This window comes from Entelurus aequoreus, linkage group LG22, assembly GCF_033978785.1.
Source record: "Entelurus aequoreus isolate RoL-2023_Sb linkage group LG22, RoL_Eaeq_v1.1, whole genome shotgun sequence".
NCBI lineage: Eukaryota > Metazoa > Chordata > Actinopteri > Syngnathiformes > Syngnathidae > Entelurus > Entelurus aequoreus.
The window spans coordinates 5,196,063-5,215,315 of record NC_084752.1 but is presented as its reverse complement, the minus strand read 5'-3'; the positions used below and the strand labels follow the sequence as shown (position 1 = coordinate 5,215,315).

Sequence of the window (19,253 nt, the reverse complement as noted above, 5' to 3'; positions counted from 1 at the left end):
TACAGTCGTGGAATTAACACATTATTATGCCTAATTTGGACAACCAGGTATGGTGAATCAAATAAAAAAGACAAATAAATTAAAAACATTTTCTTGAATAAAAAATAAAGTAAAACAATATAAAAACAGTTACATAGAAACTAGTAATTAATGACAATTTGTAAAATTAACTGTTAAAGGTTAGTATTATTAGTGGAGCAGCAGCACGCACAATCATGTGTGCTTACGGACTGTATCCCTTGCAGACTGTATTGATATATATTGATATATAATGTAGGAAGCAGAATATTAATAACAGAAAGAAACAACCCTTTTGTGTGAATGAGTGTAAATGGGGGAGGGAGGTTTTTTGGGTTGGTGCACTAATTGTAAGTGTATCTTGTGGTTTTTATGTGGATTTAATAAAAAAAACAAAAAACGATACTGATAAAAAAAACCGATACCGATAATTTCCGATATTACATTTTAACGCATTTATCAGCCGATAATATCGGCAGACCGATATTATCGGACATCTCTAGTTTATTTATTTTTAAATGCGCCAGAAAATAACCCGTTTTGTACACTGTTGATGTGTTTCAATGCGCAGTAGGGCGTAAATGTGTTCCTGTGTCGTATTTCTCCAGCAATGGTCATGTGGTGACATCAATGATGGTATTTTGAGAGGTAATCACTGAAGTGGGACGTCCCTGAAGGCCTAGGTGGGAAACGCACGGCCCGCCATTGACTACTAAACATGTTCTAATGAAGAGTTGTTGATGCATTTCTTGTACTGGATCTCAGTGGGTGGAAAGTCTATCTATTCTCCTTTTTGCAGAAGTGTAAATATAGCCGACACTTGAATACGTCAATTTAAAAACGGCATTGTCTACCAGCTGACTCAGGTAAGGTCATTGTTTTATCGCTTCCACTTGATGGCCTTTGCCTCCCGTTTCCTTTAAGTCTGGAAAATATTTTCACGGTCTGCAGTGCGACGGAGGAAAAAAACCTCCAGCGTCCACTGAGAATGAGATTCGGAGTGGTCAGGTGGACAGATTAGATGGCGCGTAATGTATTGTAGCCTACTTATTTACTGCACAGGCTTCTTTGTAGATCAACTAAAGTAGGACTCTTTTGGTTCGGCGGCAGAGAGTCGCTCTGTGATGTATGACTGCTGCAGCCGCTGAAGGGAATACTCTTTTATTTTTGTGAAGAAAAGTTGAACTTGTCGACATGAAGTACGCGGGGCCAAAGAAAAAGTAGAAATCTGTACTACATGCATCCTAGTAGACATTGTATAGACCTGTGTTTTTCAACCTTTTTTGAGCCAAGGCACATTTTTTGCGTTGGAAAAAAATCCGGAAGCACGCCGCCAGCAGAAATCATTAAAAAACCATAACCAACTATGCATCACTATAGCTCTTGTCTCAAAGTAGGTGTACTGTCACCACCTGTCACATCACACTAGGGATGATGTTTGATAAGAAATCATCCTTATCGATTCTCTTATCGAGTCCAGATAGGTTGTTGTATATGGAAAAAAACAATATTTGGTTTAACAAAAGCTCACTTTTATTTTATAAGAAAAAATAAAAAATAAAATAAATATTGACTGTTGTTACCCCCCTAAAAAATAAAATAAAATAAATAAATATTGACTGTTGTTACCCAAAGTATATTACGTGGGATTTTTCAAAAAAACAAATATATACAGCAGGGGTGTCCAAAGTGCGGCCCGGGGGCCATTTGCGGCCCGCAGCTAATTGTTTACCGGCCCGCCACACATTCTGGAAATACTATTGTAAAAATAAAAAAGAACATTAAAAAAAGTGGAATGAGGTGAAATCTAACGAGAAAAAGTTGCAATGTTGACACAAAAGCTGCCATGCAGGCAGTTTTTTTAATTTTGTCTTTCTTTATTTTTCTTTTTTTACCATTGCTCATAAAATTAAAAAAAAGACAAAAAAATCCATGTTATAATGAATTATTTTTAAGGCTCCAATTACTTCAAATATTTCACTTTAAAATGTTTTAAGTGGTAAATATTGCATATATTGTGTATTTGCCATATAAAAACATCGTTTTATTCGACAAAAGAGCATAAAACAAACAAAATAATAGTTCAAATGTAAAATGGACAGATATATCTGAAGTTGATCTCCTAACTTAAGTGTTGAAACTAAAAGAAACACCTAATAAAAATGTATCACTTTATGAGTGGGGGCACATTTTGGATCCAAAATATATTTAGTGGTATTTTATTTATCTTTTCACTGTGATTACTCAAAAATATTAAGGAATTAAAATCAATGCATTATTGATATTTTTTTGCTTTAATTACTAAATACTGCATATTTCAGTTTTACTATAAACAACAAAGTTGTTTTTGACATTAAAGCCATACAACCTATTTTTTATTACTTTATATCAACTTGAAGTTGATATAGAGATTTACTGTAAATAATAAAAAAATAAAAATAATTTGACTTACTTTTAACAATTTAATGAGACCCTTTATGGTCCCGGGACCCCTAAAGGTAAAAAAAAAAAAAAAAAATCCATATATTTTGTTATGATTTAAAAATTTAAAATATCAAAATGGCCCCCACATGCTTTAATTTTTCCGTGTGCGGCCCTCAGTGGAAAAAGTTTGGACACCCCTGGTCTAGAGCATGTACATATGTAGTTATTGTGGAACAGATGCATCAAATTTCATTTAGAGCTTGTTATATAATTGTTGCAATTATACAACACTGGGTGAATGTGGTAGTCAAAAATGCTGGCTTGTTGCAGTGGGCTTAAACAGGTTGTATTCCCTCCACTACATCACTGCCTGAAGTATTTTCTCTATACATGGATAGTATACATTCTACCCTTGTGTTGTGTTCAAATGCCTCCTACAACAACATCGTAGTCAAATATTTTTTTTTTTTTAGGTTTTTCTATATTTGGGTCTTACAGGGTTAAACATTTTTTTATATTAACAAATGAATAATTAGTTGGATATTGACATAAATATTAAACTATTTAAATAAATATTATTTTACATTAAATCAATTAATGATACATTTAATAACACATGCATTTTATTAATGACAACTTCAGTTATGACACATTTAAGTAATAATTTAAAAATGTATTGCGTGTACTAATTATAAGGATTTATTAATAATGTAGCCCCATCCAGAGGACAGGGCTGGCAAGTAAAGCATCCTGATTGGCAACCAGGAAAAGGTGTGTCCTGATTTTTTCCAATCAGGTTCAGGTGGGAGAGGCAGCGCTCAGGCCAGAGGAGAAGTGGCCGGAATGAAAGACAAAGAGCAAGTGGGATAAAGGACACCAAACTGGGGGTCAAGATCGCAGCAAAGCTCGTATGAAGTCTGAAACGAGGCCAAAAAGCTGGTTTTGTCACCCGAAGAGAGGAGAGAAGGTGTTTCTGCAACCAATCTCTTCCTGTTTCCGAGACGTTCTGAAGAGGTGAACTGGACTCGGTGAGTGGAAGAAATGTTTTATTGAGTTTGAGTGGTGATCGTGAAAGGTAATATATGCTAAGGCAGGGGTCACCAACCTTTTTGAAACCAAGAGCTATTTCTTGGGTACTGATTAATGCGAAGGGCTACCAGTTTGATACACACTTAAATAAATTGCCAGAAATAGCCAATTTGCTCAATGTACCTTTAACTCTATGTTATTATTAATAATTAATGATATTTACACTTAATTGAATGGTTTAAAAGAGAAGAAAACACGAAAAAAAATGACAATTAAATTTTGAAACATAGTTTATCTTCAATTTCGACTCTTTAAAATTCAAAATTCAACCGAAAAAAAGAAGAGAAAAACTTTAAAAAAGAATTTATGGAACATCATTAGTAATTTTTCCTGATTAAGATTAATTTTAGAATTTTGATGACATGTTTTAAATAGGTTAAAATCCAATCTATACTTTGTTAGAATATATAACAAATTGGACCAAGCTATATTTCTAACAAAGACAAATCATTATTTCTTCTAGATTTTCCAGAACAAAAATTTTAGACCTTGAAATAAGATTTAAATTTGATTCTACAGATTTTCTAGATTTGACAGAATATTTTTTTTGAATTTTAATCATAATAAATTTGAAGAAATATTTCACAAATATTCTTCGTCGAAAAAACTGAAGCTAAAATGAAGAATTAAATTAAAATGTATTTATTATTCTTTACAATAAAACAAAAAAAATTACTTGAACATTGATTTGAATTGTCAGGAAAGAAGAGGAAGGAATTTAAAAGGTAAAAAGGTATATGTGTTTAAAAATCTTAATCATTTTTAAGGTTGTATTTTTTGTCTAAAATTGTCTTTCTGAAAGTTATAAGAAGCAAAGTAAAAAAAATAATGAATTTATTTAAACAAGTGAAGACCAAGTCTTTAAAATATTTTCTTGGATTTTCAAATTCTATTTGAGTTTTGTCTCTCTTAGAATTAAAAATGTCGAGCAAAGCGAGACCAGCTTGCTAGTAAATAAATAAAATTTAAAAAATAGAGGCAGCTCACTGGTAAGTGCTGCTATTTGAGCTATTTTTAGAACAGGCCGGCGGGCGACTCATCTGGTCCTTACGGGCTACCTGGTGCCCGCGGGCACCGCGTTGGTGACCCCTGTGCTAAGGTAATGAATTTGCATCTTACTAGGGACTGCTACCGTTCACATTTCAATTCCTCGTACCTAAAAACTGAAACCAGTACTCAATGGTAGCAATTTTTAGTACTTTTTTTTTTTGTGTCTTGTTAAATATCAATTGTTTTTTATAGAAACATTTTAGGATGAGCTGCTGTCTGGATTTTAGATCTCGTTTTATTGTGACATTTGTCAGTCTCAATTGGAGTTGCAAGTCCATGGTGTTAGATGGCAGTAGTACATGGCAGGGTTTTTCAATTTTTTTATGAGCCAAGGCACATTTTTTGCGTAGAAAAAATCCGGAGGCACACCACCAGCAGAAATCATTAAAAAACGAAATTCAGTTGACAGTAAAAAGTATATGACTTTAAACCATAACCAACTATGCATGACTATAGCTCTTGTCTCAAAGTAGGTGTACTGTCACCACCTGTCACACCACACCCTGACTTATTTGGAGTTTTCTGCTGTTTTCCTGTGTGTAGTGTTTTAGTTCTTGTCTCGCGCTCCTATTTTGGTGCCTTTTCCTCTTTTTGTTGGTATTTTCCTGTAGCAGTTTCATGTCTTCCTTTGAGCGATATTTCCCGCATCTACTTTGTTTTTAGCAATCAAGAATATTTCTGTTGTTTTTATCCTTCTTTGTGTTGACATTGTTGATTGTCATGTCATGTTTGGATGTACATTGTGGACGCCGTCTTTGCTCCACAGTAAGTCTTTGCTGTCGTCCAGCATTCTGTTTTTGTTTACTTTGTAGCCAGTTCAGTTTTACTTTCGTTCTGCATAGCCTTCCCTAAGCTTCAATGTCTTTTCTTAGGGGCACTCACCTTTTGTTTATTTTTGGTGTAAGCATTAGACACCTTTTTACCTGCACACTGCCTCCCGCTGTTCCCGACATCTACAAAGCAATTATATACCGGCTGCCACCTACTGATATGGAAGAGTATTACACGGTTACTCTACCGACCTCTAGACAGCACCGACACTCCACACATAATTTGCAGACTATAATTACTGGTTTGCAAAAAATATATTTAGCCCAAATAGGTGAAATTAGATCATCTCCCACGGCACACCAGTGGTTGAAAAACACTGGTATATAGTGTCAGTTCAGTCTGTGCGGTCTCGTCTTTTTTGTGCCCTAAAAAGTGTTAATACTGTAAGTGTTGTACTTTTTACGCACCAGCTGTTTGGTTGTCATGTGTATATTGATTGTAGTTTTCATTTACAAATTTGGAGGTGTTGTAATGGCCATGTTAAGCGGCTAATGCTAATCAGTAGCATGTCAATAGCGAAACCAATGTGTATTAGCATCAAGCTAGTGCAGTTTTGGAAAAGTGGAGCCTCATTTAACTTACGTTGGGGCGGTTTTTGAGTCAATTTCTTTGTTGGTATTGAAATTTGCAACGTTTGTCAAACTCAAGGCTCGGGGGCCAGATTTGGCCCGCCACATAATTTGATATGGCCCGCAAACGCCTGGAAAATAAAGTACTCTATATTTTCTTACTAAATGTATCCCTTCTTTCCATTTTGACAGAAAAAATATATGGAACACATGAAATTGCATCTCTTTTAAAACTTCAATATTGTAACAAATATACTGTACTTTCCAAATGTTAAAATAAAAATACATACTTAAAACGTATCCATGAAATTGTACAATTTAAAATTTTACAGTGGTTTTTCACAGAATGCCACAGTAAATAAAAAAAATTAAAAATAACTCAACCAATCTTTTTTTTTTCCTGTAAAAATTTTTGCCTGAAAAATATACGGTTGATTTTATGGCGCATTACTGTGAATGAAAAAAACAGTACCACTTGTTTTAACTGTAAAAAGTTTTCCAGAATGAACAAAAAACAGTTGTACTGTTTTTCCATTTGCAGTAAGTAATATGTTGACAAACAACTGAGTTTTACAGTAAAATTCTGGCGTGTAAGTTACCATTTTTTCCCCGTAAAATGTTATAAAAAATAAAAAAACCCCACCGTATATCTTACAGTTAAATTCTGGAGACGAAGTTACCATTTTTTTCTTGTAAAATGTAATAAAAAACAAAAACAAAACACTGAATATTATACAGTTAAATTCTGGCGACTTAGTTACCATTTTTCCCCCCCGAAAATGTTATAAAAGAAAAAACCCACTGTATATTTTACAGTAAAATTCTGGCGACTAAGTTACCATTTTTTTCCCCGTAAAATGTTATAAAAAATAAAAAAACCCCACCGTATATTTTACAGTTAAATTCTGGAGACGAAGTTACCATTTTTTTCTTGTAAAATGTAATAAAAAAAACAACAAAAAACACTGAATATTTTACAGTTCAATTCTAGCGACTTAGTTACCATTTTTTCCCCCGGAAAATGTTATAAAAGAAAAAAACCACTGTATATTTTACAGTATAATTCTGGCGATTAAGTAACCATTTTCCCCCCAGAAAATGTTGTAAATTAACCCCACTGTATATTTTAAAGTTAAATTCTGGCGACTAAGTTACCATTTTTTCCCCGTCAAATGTTATAAAAAAAACACACTGTATATTTTACAGTAAAATTCTGGCGATTAAGTTACCATTTTTTTCCCGTAAAATGTTGTAAAAAAAAAAACACTGTATATTTTACAGTTAAATTCTGGAGACGAAGTTACCATTTTTTTCTTGTAAAATGTAATAAAAAAAAAAAAAAAACACTGAATATTTTACAGTTAAATTCTAGCGACTTAGTCACCATTTTTTTCCCCGGAAAATGTTATAAAAGAAAAAAACCACTGTATATTTTACAGTATAATTCTGGCGATTAAGTTACCATTTTTCCCCCAGAAAATGTTGTAAATTAACCCCACTGTATATTTTAAAGTTAAATTCTGGCGACTAAGTTACCATTTTTTCCCCGTCAAATGTTATAAAAAAAACACTGTAAATTTTACAGTCAAATTCTGGCGATTAAGTTACCATTTTTTTCCCGTAAAATGTTGTAAAAAAAAACAAAAACACAATGTATATTTTACAGTAAAATTCTGGCGATTAAGTTACCATTTTTTTCCCGTAAAATGTAAAAAAAACCCCACTGTATATTTTACAGTTAAATTCTGGAGACGAAGTTACCATTTTTTTTTTGTAAAATGTAATAAAAACAAAACAAAAAACACTGAATATTTTACAGTTAAATTCTGGCGACTTAGTTACCATTTTTTTCCCCCGGAAAATGTTATAAAAGAAAAAAAACACTGTATATTTTACAGTATAATTCTGGCGATTAAGTTACCATTTTTCCCCCAGAAAATGTTGTAAATTAACTCCACTGTATATTTTAAAGTAAAATTCTGGCGACTAAGTTACCATTTTTTCACCGTCAAATGTTATAAAAAAAACACACTGTATATTTTACAGTCAAATTCTGGCGATTAAGTTACCATTTTTTTCCCGTAAAATGTTGTAAAAAAAAAACAAAACACAATGTATATTTTACAGTAAAATTCTGGCGATTAAGTTACCATTTTTTTCCCGTAAAATGTAAAAAAAACCCCACTGTATATTTTACAGTTAAATTCTGGAGACGAAGTTACCATTTTTTTTTTGTAAAATGTAATAAAAACAAAACAAAAAACACTGAATATTTTACAGTTAAATTCTGGCGACTTAGTTACCATTTTTTTCCCCCGGAAAATGTTATAAAAGAAAAAAACCACTGTATATTTTACAGTATAATTCTGGCGATTAAGTTACCATTTTTCCCCCAGAAAATGTTGTAAATTAACTCCACTGTATATTTTAAAGTAAAATTCTGGCGACTAAGTTACCATTTTTTCACCGTCAAATGTTATAAAAAAAACACACTGTATATTTTACAGTCAAATTCTGGCGATTAAGTTACCATTTTTTTCCCGTAAAATGTTGTAAAAAAAAAAACCCCCACTGTATATTTTACAGTAAAATTCTGGCGATTAAGTTACCATTTTTTCCCCGTAAAATGTTGTAATAAAAACCCCACTGTATATTTTACAGTTAAATTCTGGAGACGAAGTTACCATTTTTTTCTTGTAAAATGTAATAAAAAAAACAAAAAAAACACTGAATATTTTACAATTAAATTCTGGCGACTTAGTTACCATTTTTTCCCCGGAAAATGTTATAAAAGAAAAAAACCACTGTATATTTTACAGTATAATTCTGGCGATTAAGTTACCATTTTCCCCCCAGAAAATGTTCTAAATTAACCCCACTGTATATTTTAAAGTTAAATTCTGGCGATTAAGTTACCATTTTTTTCCCGTAAAATGTTGTAAAAAAAAAGCCCACTGTATATTTTACAGTAAAATTCTGGAGACAAAGTTACCATTTTTTTCTTGTAAAATGTAATAAAACAAAAACAAAAAACACTGAATATTTTACAGTTAAATTCTGGCGACTTAGTTACCATTTTTTCCCCCGGAAAATGTTATAAAAGAAAAAAACCACTGTATATTTTACAGTATAATTCTGGCGATTAAGTTACCATTTTTCCCCCAGAAAATGTTGTAAATTAACCCCACTGTATATTTTAAAGTTAAATTCTGGCGACTAAGTTACCATTTTTTCCCCGTCAAATGTTATAAAAAAAACACACTGTATATTTTACAGTAAAATTTTGGCGATTAAGTTACCATTTTTTTCCCGTAAAATGTTCTAAAAAAAAACCCTCCACTGTATATTTTACAGTAAAATTCTGGAGACGAAGTTACCATTTTTTTCTTGTAAAATGTAATAAAAAAACCCCCCAAAAAACACTGAATATTTTACAGTTGAATTCTAGCGACTTAGTCACCATTTTTTTCCCCGGAAAATGTTATAAAAGAAAAAAACCACTGTGTATTTTACAGTATAATTCTGGCGATTAAGTTACCATTTTCCCCCCGTAAAATGTTCTAAAAAAAAAAACCTCCACTGTATATTTTAAAGTTAAATCCTGGCGACTAAGTTACCATTTTTTCCCCGTCATCCTAAAATGTTTTCAGTTATTTCCCCTTTTTTTTGATAATTACATAACTCCACATGTGTTCATTCATAGTTTTGATGTGACAATCTACAATGTAAATAGTCATGAAAATAAAGAAAACGCATTGAATGAGAAGGTGTGTCCAAACCATTGGCCTGTACTGTATATATACATTTGCAAAAATAATATAATACAATTTTACAAAATTAAAAACAGTTTGTACAAATAACTTAAGTTACACTAGTTTTTAATTTTGTAAAATTTGATTGTATTTCACAATGTAATATTGCTGTACAAACTGAAAACTTTAACATGTGCTAAAATGACATAATGAAATAAACATTTGCGAAAGAAAAAGTTACAAAAGTAAATAGTTGTTACATGTACATTAAGTTGAGTAGTTTTTACTAGAGATGTCCGATAAATGCTTTAAAATGTAATATCGGAAATTATCGGTATCGTTTTTTTTTTTTATCGGTATCGGTTTTTTATTTTTAATTTTATTTTTAAAATGTATTTATTAAATCAACATAAAAAACACAAGATACACTTACAATTAGTACACCAACCCAAAAAAACTCCCATTTACACTCATTCACACAAAAGGGTTGTTTCTTTCTGTTATTAATATTCTGGTTCCTACATTATATATCAATATATATCAATACAGTCTGCAAGGGATACAGTCCGTAAGCACACATGATTGTGCGTGCTGCTGGTCCACTAATAGTACTAACCTTTAACAGTTAATTTGACTAATTTTTCATTAATTACTAGTTTCTATGTAACTGTTTTTATATTGTTGTACTTTCTTTTTTATTCAAGAAAATGTTTTTCATTTATTTATCTTATTTTATTTTATAATTTTTTTAAAAAAAGGACCTTATCTTCACCATACCTGTTTGTCCAAATTAGGCATAATGTGTTAATTCCACGACTGTATATATCGGTATCGGTTGCAGGCCTGGCCCTAACCAATCTGGCGCCCTAGGCAAGTGAAGTGTATATATTCACAAGAAACCGAATAGCTTTGTCTTTGACCTTTTTTTTTTACTTAAAGAAAGCAAATTAACATATTATATGAGAATGTTATGTTATGATGATCTTTAACCGAATCACAGCAGTGCTCAAATTAAAAAAACAGCATTCCCTCTCATGTGATATTGCTTAATTAACATTAATGATGTGCACTTTAACAACTAGGCTTACAACTATACCTAATATATAAAGGGGTGGAAAAGTGACTATTACCTGCAGGGCAAACATTAGCTAGCCAGAAGGCAATAACAATGTAAACAAAAAACACCTGCTTCAAAGATCTAATACAAATGTCCCTGAGGAATGTAAGGTGGGAGTACTGTAATTACCTAACGTTACATTATTATTTTCCATAACAATTTAGCCCCCTCCACAATATTAACCCGACGTTAGAACAGAACTACCTATTTATTGATTAGCAATTGCCGAATCATGTAACATTAGCTTAATGCTAATAAGCCAGGTTACTATCACATTCTGTAACAGACAAATAATTTCATGTAGGCTAACGTTACCTACCTGCTACCTCTGTCTTTTTCTCGTTTCTCCTCCTCTTCTTTTCTATTTTTTCTTCCCTGGGCACCTGACAGTTTTGGCCGTTTTGACATCCTGTGTTGATTTTTTGATGTGGTGACGTCCAAAAAGAGTCATGATACGGGAAGGGAGGGGGCGCACCGTGCAGGGGGAGGGGGGGGCGTAATGTTGTAACAAATAATATTTCTATTAAATAGGCTTTACTTTGCATTTTAATTAATGTGGGATTATTTTTTGTATTTAGAAATAATAGTACCAACTTTTTTTTTCTTTTTTTTTTCTCTCCAACATTTGTGGCACTGGCGTGGCGCCCCCTGGTGGACGGCGCCCTTAGCGTTTGCCTATACCGCCTATGCCACGGGCCGGCCCTGATCGGTTGATATCGGTAATTAAGAGTTGGACAATATCGGAATATCGGATATCGGCAAAAAGCCATTATCGGACATCCCTAGTTTTTACTAGGGATGTCCGATAATATCGGCAGGCCGATAAATGCGTTAAAATGTAATATCGGAAATTATCGGTATCGTTTTTTTTATCTGTATCTTTTTTTTTTTCTTTTTTTTTGTTTGTTTTTTTGTATTAAATCAACATAAAAAACACAAGATACACTTACAATTAGTGCACCAACCCAAAAAACCTCCCTCCCCCCATTTCTTTCTGTTATCAATATTCTGGTTCCTACATTATATATCAATATATATATCAATACAGTCTGCAAGGGATACAGTCCGTAAGCACAAATGATTGTGCGTGCTGCTGCTCCACTAATAGTACTAACCTTTAACAGTTAATTTGACTCATTTTCATTAATTACTAGTTTCTATGTAACTGTTTTTATATTGTTGTACTTTCTTTTTTATTCAAGAAAATGTTTTTAATTTAGTTATCTAATTTTATTATTTTTCTTAAAGTACCTTATCTTCACCATACATGGTTGCCAAATTAGGCATAATAATGTTTTAATTCCACGACTGCATATATCGGTTGATATCGGTATCGGTAATTAAAGAGTTGGACAATATCGGATATCGGCAAAAAGCCATTATCGGACATCCCTAGTTTTTACACTTGTAGTTTTGCCTCAAAAACACACATTTACAAATACTTTAACACTTTTACATCCAAAACATTTATATTTACAAAAATTACATCCTAAAATGTTTTCAGTTATTTCACCTTTTTTTTTTTGGTTAAGTACATAACTCCACGTGTGTATGGCCAAGTGTTATAATATTTGGGGTGCGGTGGTAGAGAGCCGCATAAAGAGTGGATTTTAAAAGCTGCTGTGCTAATGTTGACAACGACAGCTCTATCAACAAGCGAAGAGGTGTCCAGTTTGCATATGAAGTGACGAGGAAGGACCCGGTGGCTTGGCGTTGACTCAGCAAATAGCAATTTAATTGGGAAAATAATTCCCCGGCTGTTGTTTGACTTGTGCGCGCGGACGTGACCACTAAATAATTCAACTCGCGAGCCGGAGACAAAATTAATGGACCCGATGTGCGGACGAGATCTCGCAAGCAGACCCTCTCTCTAACAGACCTGACAAGAAGATCTGTGCTCGGACGCCTCATTGATCTTGGTGACAACGGGCTGCCCGGGGCCTTTCCGGCAAAGCGAAGACGTATCGACGTGGAGGACGGGAGCGCAGGGGTCTTTGGAGGCAGAGCTGAGTCTTCATTCTCTGTTAACGTTAGGACTGAATGGGATGTGGCCTCAAGTGTCCTGACAACACCCATTCAAGACTACATTTGATGTCCGCCAGCTTAGGGCTGGTCCTATTATTGAGCGACAAACTTTTTTCCATTAGCGGTTGTTGATGAGTAGAGATTCCGATATAATAATCAATCAATCAAAGTTGACTTATATAGCCCTAAATCACGAGTGTCTCAAAGGGCTGCACAAGCCACGACGACATCCTCTGCTCAGATCCCACATCAGGCCAAGAAAAAACTCAACTCAATGGGATGACGACACCTTTGGGTGGAGTTTTATACCGTATTTTCCTCGACTTTTTTCCCCACGCTTTAAAACCCGCGGCTTATAAAATGGTGCGGAAAAATAACAGATTTTTCTTGGCTAACGGCCACGATGTTTTGTATTCAACATATACTTAACCACACGGTCCCGGGCACACCAGTCATCAATTAAGACCACAAAAATTTTAGACCTTGAAATAAGATTTAAATTTTATTGTATAGATTTTCTAGATTTGCCAGAATAATTTTTTGGAATTTTAATCATAATAAGTTTGAAGAAATATTTCACAAATATTCTCCGTCGAAAAAACAGAAGCTAAAATGAAGAATTAAATTAAAATGTATTTATTATTCTTTACAATAAAAAAATACATTTACTTGAACATTGATTTAAATTGTCAGGAAAGAAGAGGAAGGAATTTAAAAGGTAAAAAGGTATGTGTTTAAAAATCCTAAAATCATTTTTAAGGTTGTATTTTTTCTCTAAAATTGTCTTTCTGAAAGTTATAAGAAGCAAAGTAAAAAAAATAATGAATTTATTTAAACAAGTGAAGACCAAGTCTTTAAAATATTTTCTTGGATTTTCAAATTCTATTTGAGTTTTGTCTCTCTTAGAATTAAAAATGTCGGGCAAAGCGAGACCAGCTTGCTAGTAAATAAATACAATTTAAAAAATAGAGGCAGCTCACTGGTAAGTGCTGCTATTTGAGCTATTTTTAGAACAGGCCAGCGGGCTACTCATCTGGTCCTTACGGGCTACCTGGTGCCCGCGGGTACCGCGTTGGTGACCCCTGATATAGACGCTCCCGTTTTTCATGAGTTGAACTCAAAAAATCTGAAACTTTTGCTATATTCACCTATTCCTCTCAAAGATTGTTCACAAATACACTATATTGCCAAAAGTATTTGGCCACCTGCTTTGACTCACATATGAACTTGAAGTGCCATACCATTCCTAACCCGTCCATCCATCCTCAACCGCTTATCCGGACTCGGGTCGCGGGGACAACAGCTCCAGCAGAGACCCCCAGACTTCCCTCTCCAGAGCAACATTAGCAACTTCCTCCTGGGGAATCCTGATGTAATCCCCCCATCTGGTCCTTGGCCTGCCGCGGGGCCTCCTCCCAGTGGGACGTGCAACGAGGACCTCCCTAGGGAGACGCTCGTGAGGCATCCGCACGAGATGCCCGAACCACCTAAGCTGGCTCCTTACCAAGCGAAGGAGCAGCGGCTCTACTCCGAGTCTCTCTCGGGTGACTGATCTGCTCACCCTATCTCTAAAGGAGATGCCAGCCACCCTTCTGAGGAAACTCATTTCGGTCGCTTGTATCCGCGATCTTATTCTGTCGGTCATGACCCACACTTCATGACCATAGGTGAGAGTAGGAATGTAGATACCTCGGTAGACCGAGAGCTTTGCCTTCTGACTCAGCTCTCGTTCTCATTCCTAACCCATAGGGTTCAATATGATGTGGGTCCACCTTTTTGCAGATATTACAGCTTCAACTCTTCTGGGAAGGCTGTCCACAAGGTTGCGGAGTGTGTCTTCCAAAAGCGCATTGGTGAGGTCACACACTGATGTTGGTCGAAAGAAGGCCTGGCTCTCAGTCTCCGTTCTAATTCATCCCAAAGGTGTTCTATCGGGTTGAGGTCAGGACTCTGTGCAGGCCAGTCAAGTTCATCCACACAAGGCTCTGTCATCCATGTCTTTATGGGCCTTGCTTTGTGCACTGGTGCACAGTCATGTTGGAAGAGGAAGGGGCCCGCTCCAAACTGGAATTGTCCGAAATGTTTTTGGTAACCTGGAGCATCCAACGTTCCTTTCACTGGAACTAAGGGGCCAAGCCCAACTCCTGGAAAAACAACCCCACACCATAATTCCTCCTCCACCAAATTTCACACTCAAATGTACCATTCTCCTGGCAACCAAGTGCTTGATTTTATACACCTGATTCTGATCATTTGGATGGGTGGCCAAATACTTTTGGCAATATAGTGTGTCTAAATCTGTGCTAGTGAGCATTTCTTCTTTGACAAAATAATACATCCCACCTCATTGTATAGATACTGTATATTCACAATACTTGGGCCTACTAGGCTACTGTATCTGAATGTAGGTCATTAAGGTGGTACATGGGGTCCTGGGCATGACGTTAAAGTGCATCCGGCAGTGGAGGCTCCTCTATGGGGTCTTGGGGCACTAGGAGGTTAACCCCTTTACTACTGTTACCCCAGGTGGCCCTTGGCAAAGGCCTAGTACCTGACTGAACCCCTAGCCAGGGATACGGTGAAGACCTCAACGGTGGAGCAGGCAGAAGACGGTAGATGTAAGAACCACCGCAACGGCTGCGATGGCAGAAGAAGGCACCCCCACATCCATGTGGGCCCGGTTATGGGGGAAATACCAACACCAAGATCTCAACGGTGGAACAGGCGGAGATGATTTGCTAACTGTCAGGTTCAAACACTGATGACATTTATTAAACAAGACAAGAGGCAAAGAATTAAACAGAGACAGAATTCAATTTGGACTCAATTGAGGAGACACGCCTGGACACACTGTACTCTTAATAATAATAATAATAATAATAATAATAATAATACCTGGGATTTATATAGCGCTTTTCTAAGTACCCAAAGTCGCTTTACATGTTAAAAACCCATCATTCATACACACCTGGTGGTGGTAAGCTACTTTCGTAGCTACAGCTGCCCTGGGGTAGACTGACGGCCCCTCCGACCACCACCTATCATTCATTCAACATTCATTCACCGGTGTGAGCGGCACCGGGGGCAAGGGTGAAGTGTCCTGCCCAAGGACACAACGGCATGGTAAGAGGCGGGGAGCGAACCTGCAACCCTCAGGTTTCTGAACACGGGCGCTCTACCCACCACGCCATACCGCCCGCTCTTGTACAGTCTCCAGCACGCTCTGCCAAAATATTGCATGCCTCCTCCTTTTATTTTGGACCCTCCCCGACCACATGGCCACCTACTGTTTCCAAAGGACAAAGGTCGCAAAAAGTTCACAGAAAAGGTCGTAAACAATTCACAGAAAAGTCAGTTCAAAAAGAGTTCGTAAAATACTTCAAAAAGAGGTCGCCCGGAAATTGGGCAGATCCTGTCATCTCTCCGCTCTGAAGTCTTGGGCCAGAACAACATCCTTTTGTTGATTACCATACCTGAAAGAACACAGGAACACCTTCATCTTGCCCCCCCCCCCCCCACAGTGGAGTTTTACGAGCCTTACTCTTGGTAGGTTTCAAAGACAGCTTTTGTCTTCTTGTCAGGAACTCAATGTAATACCAAAGTTTTTGTGATCATTTAGAAACAATTATTCTAACACTAACCCTATGGAGCGTCACAACGGCTGGGATGGCGGATGAAGGCTGCAGCAGAAAAGGGTCCCCAGTCATCTCGGACTCCGTGCCACTGGACCCTGACCCCGGATCTGTCAAGGCTCGTGTGGTGACTGTCTGTGCACCAGTCTCCCCATGTTAAATCAATCAATCAATCAATGTTTATTTATATAGCCCTAAATCACAAGTGTCTCAAAGGGCTGTACAAGCCACAACGACATCCTCGGTACAGAGCCCACATACGGGCAAGGAAAAACTCACCCCAGTGGGACGTCGGTGAATGACTATGAGAAACCTTGGAGAGGACCGCATATGTGGGTAACCCCCCCCCCTCTAGGGGAGACCGAAAGCAACGGATGTCGAGTGGGTCTGACATAACATTGTGAAAGTCCAGTCCACAGTGGATCCAACACATCAGCGGGAGTCCAGTCCACAGCGGGGCCAACAGGAAACCATCCCGAGCGGAGACGGGTCAGCAGCGCAGAGATGTCCCCAACCGATGCACAGGCTAGTGGTCCACCCGGGGTCCCGACTCTGGACAGCCAGCACTTCATCCATGGCCACCGGACCTATGCAACTCCCACTCGCAAGGGACAGGGGAGAAGAGGAGAGAAGAAAAGAAACGGCAGATCAACTGGTCTAAAAAAAAAAAAAAAAAAAAAAAAAGGGGGGGGTCTATTTAAAGGCTAGATTATACAAATGAGTTTTAAGATGGGACTTAAAGAAAGTCACACACAGGCATCCTCCATAAAGGGATACCCCCCTTACCAGGAGGACCGTCATACTCGTTCGAGTGACCGCCGATGACATTGGGAGCCAAGTGTTTTCTGAGCTGGTCCTTGGTGAAAAAAGTTTGAGAACTGCACTAGATGATCCTAATAATTTATTTCCAAACTTTTGCAAAAATTGGATGAAGTTTCTTGGCACCTAAATGTCAAAAGTAATGAGTCTCCCTGAACAAAAATGTGTGAACAGGTGACACACAAAAACTTTAATGACTCCAAATAGCGAACATTGTCAAACTTCTTAGGTTTCGCTGAAACTCCAAACCCGATTGTGGAACTTGCCGATACTTTCAATCCTCACGGCGGAGAAGCCATTAGAGCAGACCTTGGGCATTCTACGGCCCGCGGGCCATATCCGGCCCTTTGTGGGTCCCTGTCCGGCCCGCGTGAGGCCAATCATAAATTACAAAATACATTTTAAAATATCTATGTCGAGTGTGCAATACAATACTTTTGTTTTGAAAAGCGTTATTTGTATTACTTCCGTGTGAGTGAATGTGAACAGCGGCAATCACAAATTACAAAATAAAATGAAGAGCGCACAAGGGAGGCTGATGCGTTGATGGTAAAACTGCAAACCCAACAAGGACTTTTTTGCCAAATTTCACACCCCCAGAGATGCAGCTGTCAGGACAAGTTTCGTCATTTCTCACAAAATCGCCAGAAAAAGTAAGGCGTTTTCTGACGGATAATTTATTAAGGAGTGCTTATTGGACTCTATGCCTGGAGAAGAGGGGCACATTTGAGAACGTGTCACTCTCCCGACGCACTGTAACGAGGCGGGTTGAGACCGTCGCTGGAAACTTGGAGCTTCAGCTGAAGAACAGAACGACTTTGACTGTTTTTCGCTGGCTTTGGATGAGAGCTGCGATGTACGTGACACCGCCTAGCTGTTCATCTTCTTACGTGGGATAACTGCAGACTTTCAAACCACGGAGGAGCTGGCAGCCATGCAGTCAATTGACAGAGACAACCACGGGTAATGACTTGTTCACATAGGTAAATGCGTGTTTGGACGTGTTAGGACTGAAATGGGACAAGCTGGCAGGTGTGACAACAGATGGTTGTCCAAATCTGACAGGGAATAATGTTGGACTTTTAAAAAGGATGCAGGATAAAGTGACAGAAATTGACATTTTTGCATTGTATTATACATCAGGAAGTGTTGTGTAAGACAGTGTTAAAAATAAAACCTTCAAACGCAATCTGCTTTTGTATAAAGTTAAGTTAGGTGAAATGAAATGATTATTATTTATCTTACGGTATATCAAAAATAATTTGAGCAAAATTGAATGGAAATATTGTCGGTGTGGCCCTCCAGCAGTGCTCGGGTTGCTCATGCGGCCCCCGGTAAAAGTTAATTGCCCACCCCTGCATTAGAGAGTGGGTAGATAGGTACGCTCGTTGGCAAGGTGGCCTCAGCAGACCCTCCGCTCCCGCCTCCGCCTCCTCGCTTGCCTCGAGGCTGTCTGCAAGCCCTCCGCGGTGGCGTGGCGCTGACAGGAAACAAGAATAGAACAAGAAGGGCGGTGTACGAGACACTGGTGCAGATAAACAAGGAGACGTTGATGGAGGACAAGAACATTGGAGAGGACGTGGAAGGAAGGGAAGAGGAAAATGTGTTCCAAGGAGGGGCGTCGTTCACTTGAAAGTATTGCTGCTCATTTAGGGGCCTGAGCACTTAGTGACAACCACTTATGTTTAGTAATATTTTTAGTCTGTGCATTTCCTCACATTCCCGAGTCCCTTAAGTACTCTCATTAAACCTTGGAAGTGTGGCAGGCCTGAGGATGGACACTGTTCATGTTGGTACCTGGGAATCTATAACGGTACCAATTTTAGGGAATTTTGCGTGTTGATAAATAACTGTTTTTGATGACAAAATCTCATTTTTTAAATGAGCTGATAATGAAAACTGCCGTCGAGTTATATCTTTTTCATTG

The 19,253-nt window shown here is 37.1% G+C and overlaps 1 protein-coding gene across 1 annotated transcript in view; it reads left to right on the top strand.

Moving 5' to 3' along the window:
• The first annotated feature begins 3,296 nt into the window (after positions 1 to 3,296).
• inpp4b (inositol polyphosphate-4-phosphatase type II B) overlaps positions 3,297 to 19,253 on the top strand; it is a 489,649-nt gene continuing 473,692 nt past the window's right edge. Inside the window, exon 1 of the mRNA XM_062032295.1 lies at positions 3,297 to 3,470. The gene's annotated coding sequence lies outside the window, so the exon portion shown is untranslated. The remainder of the gene's footprint in view (positions 3,471 to 19,253) is intronic.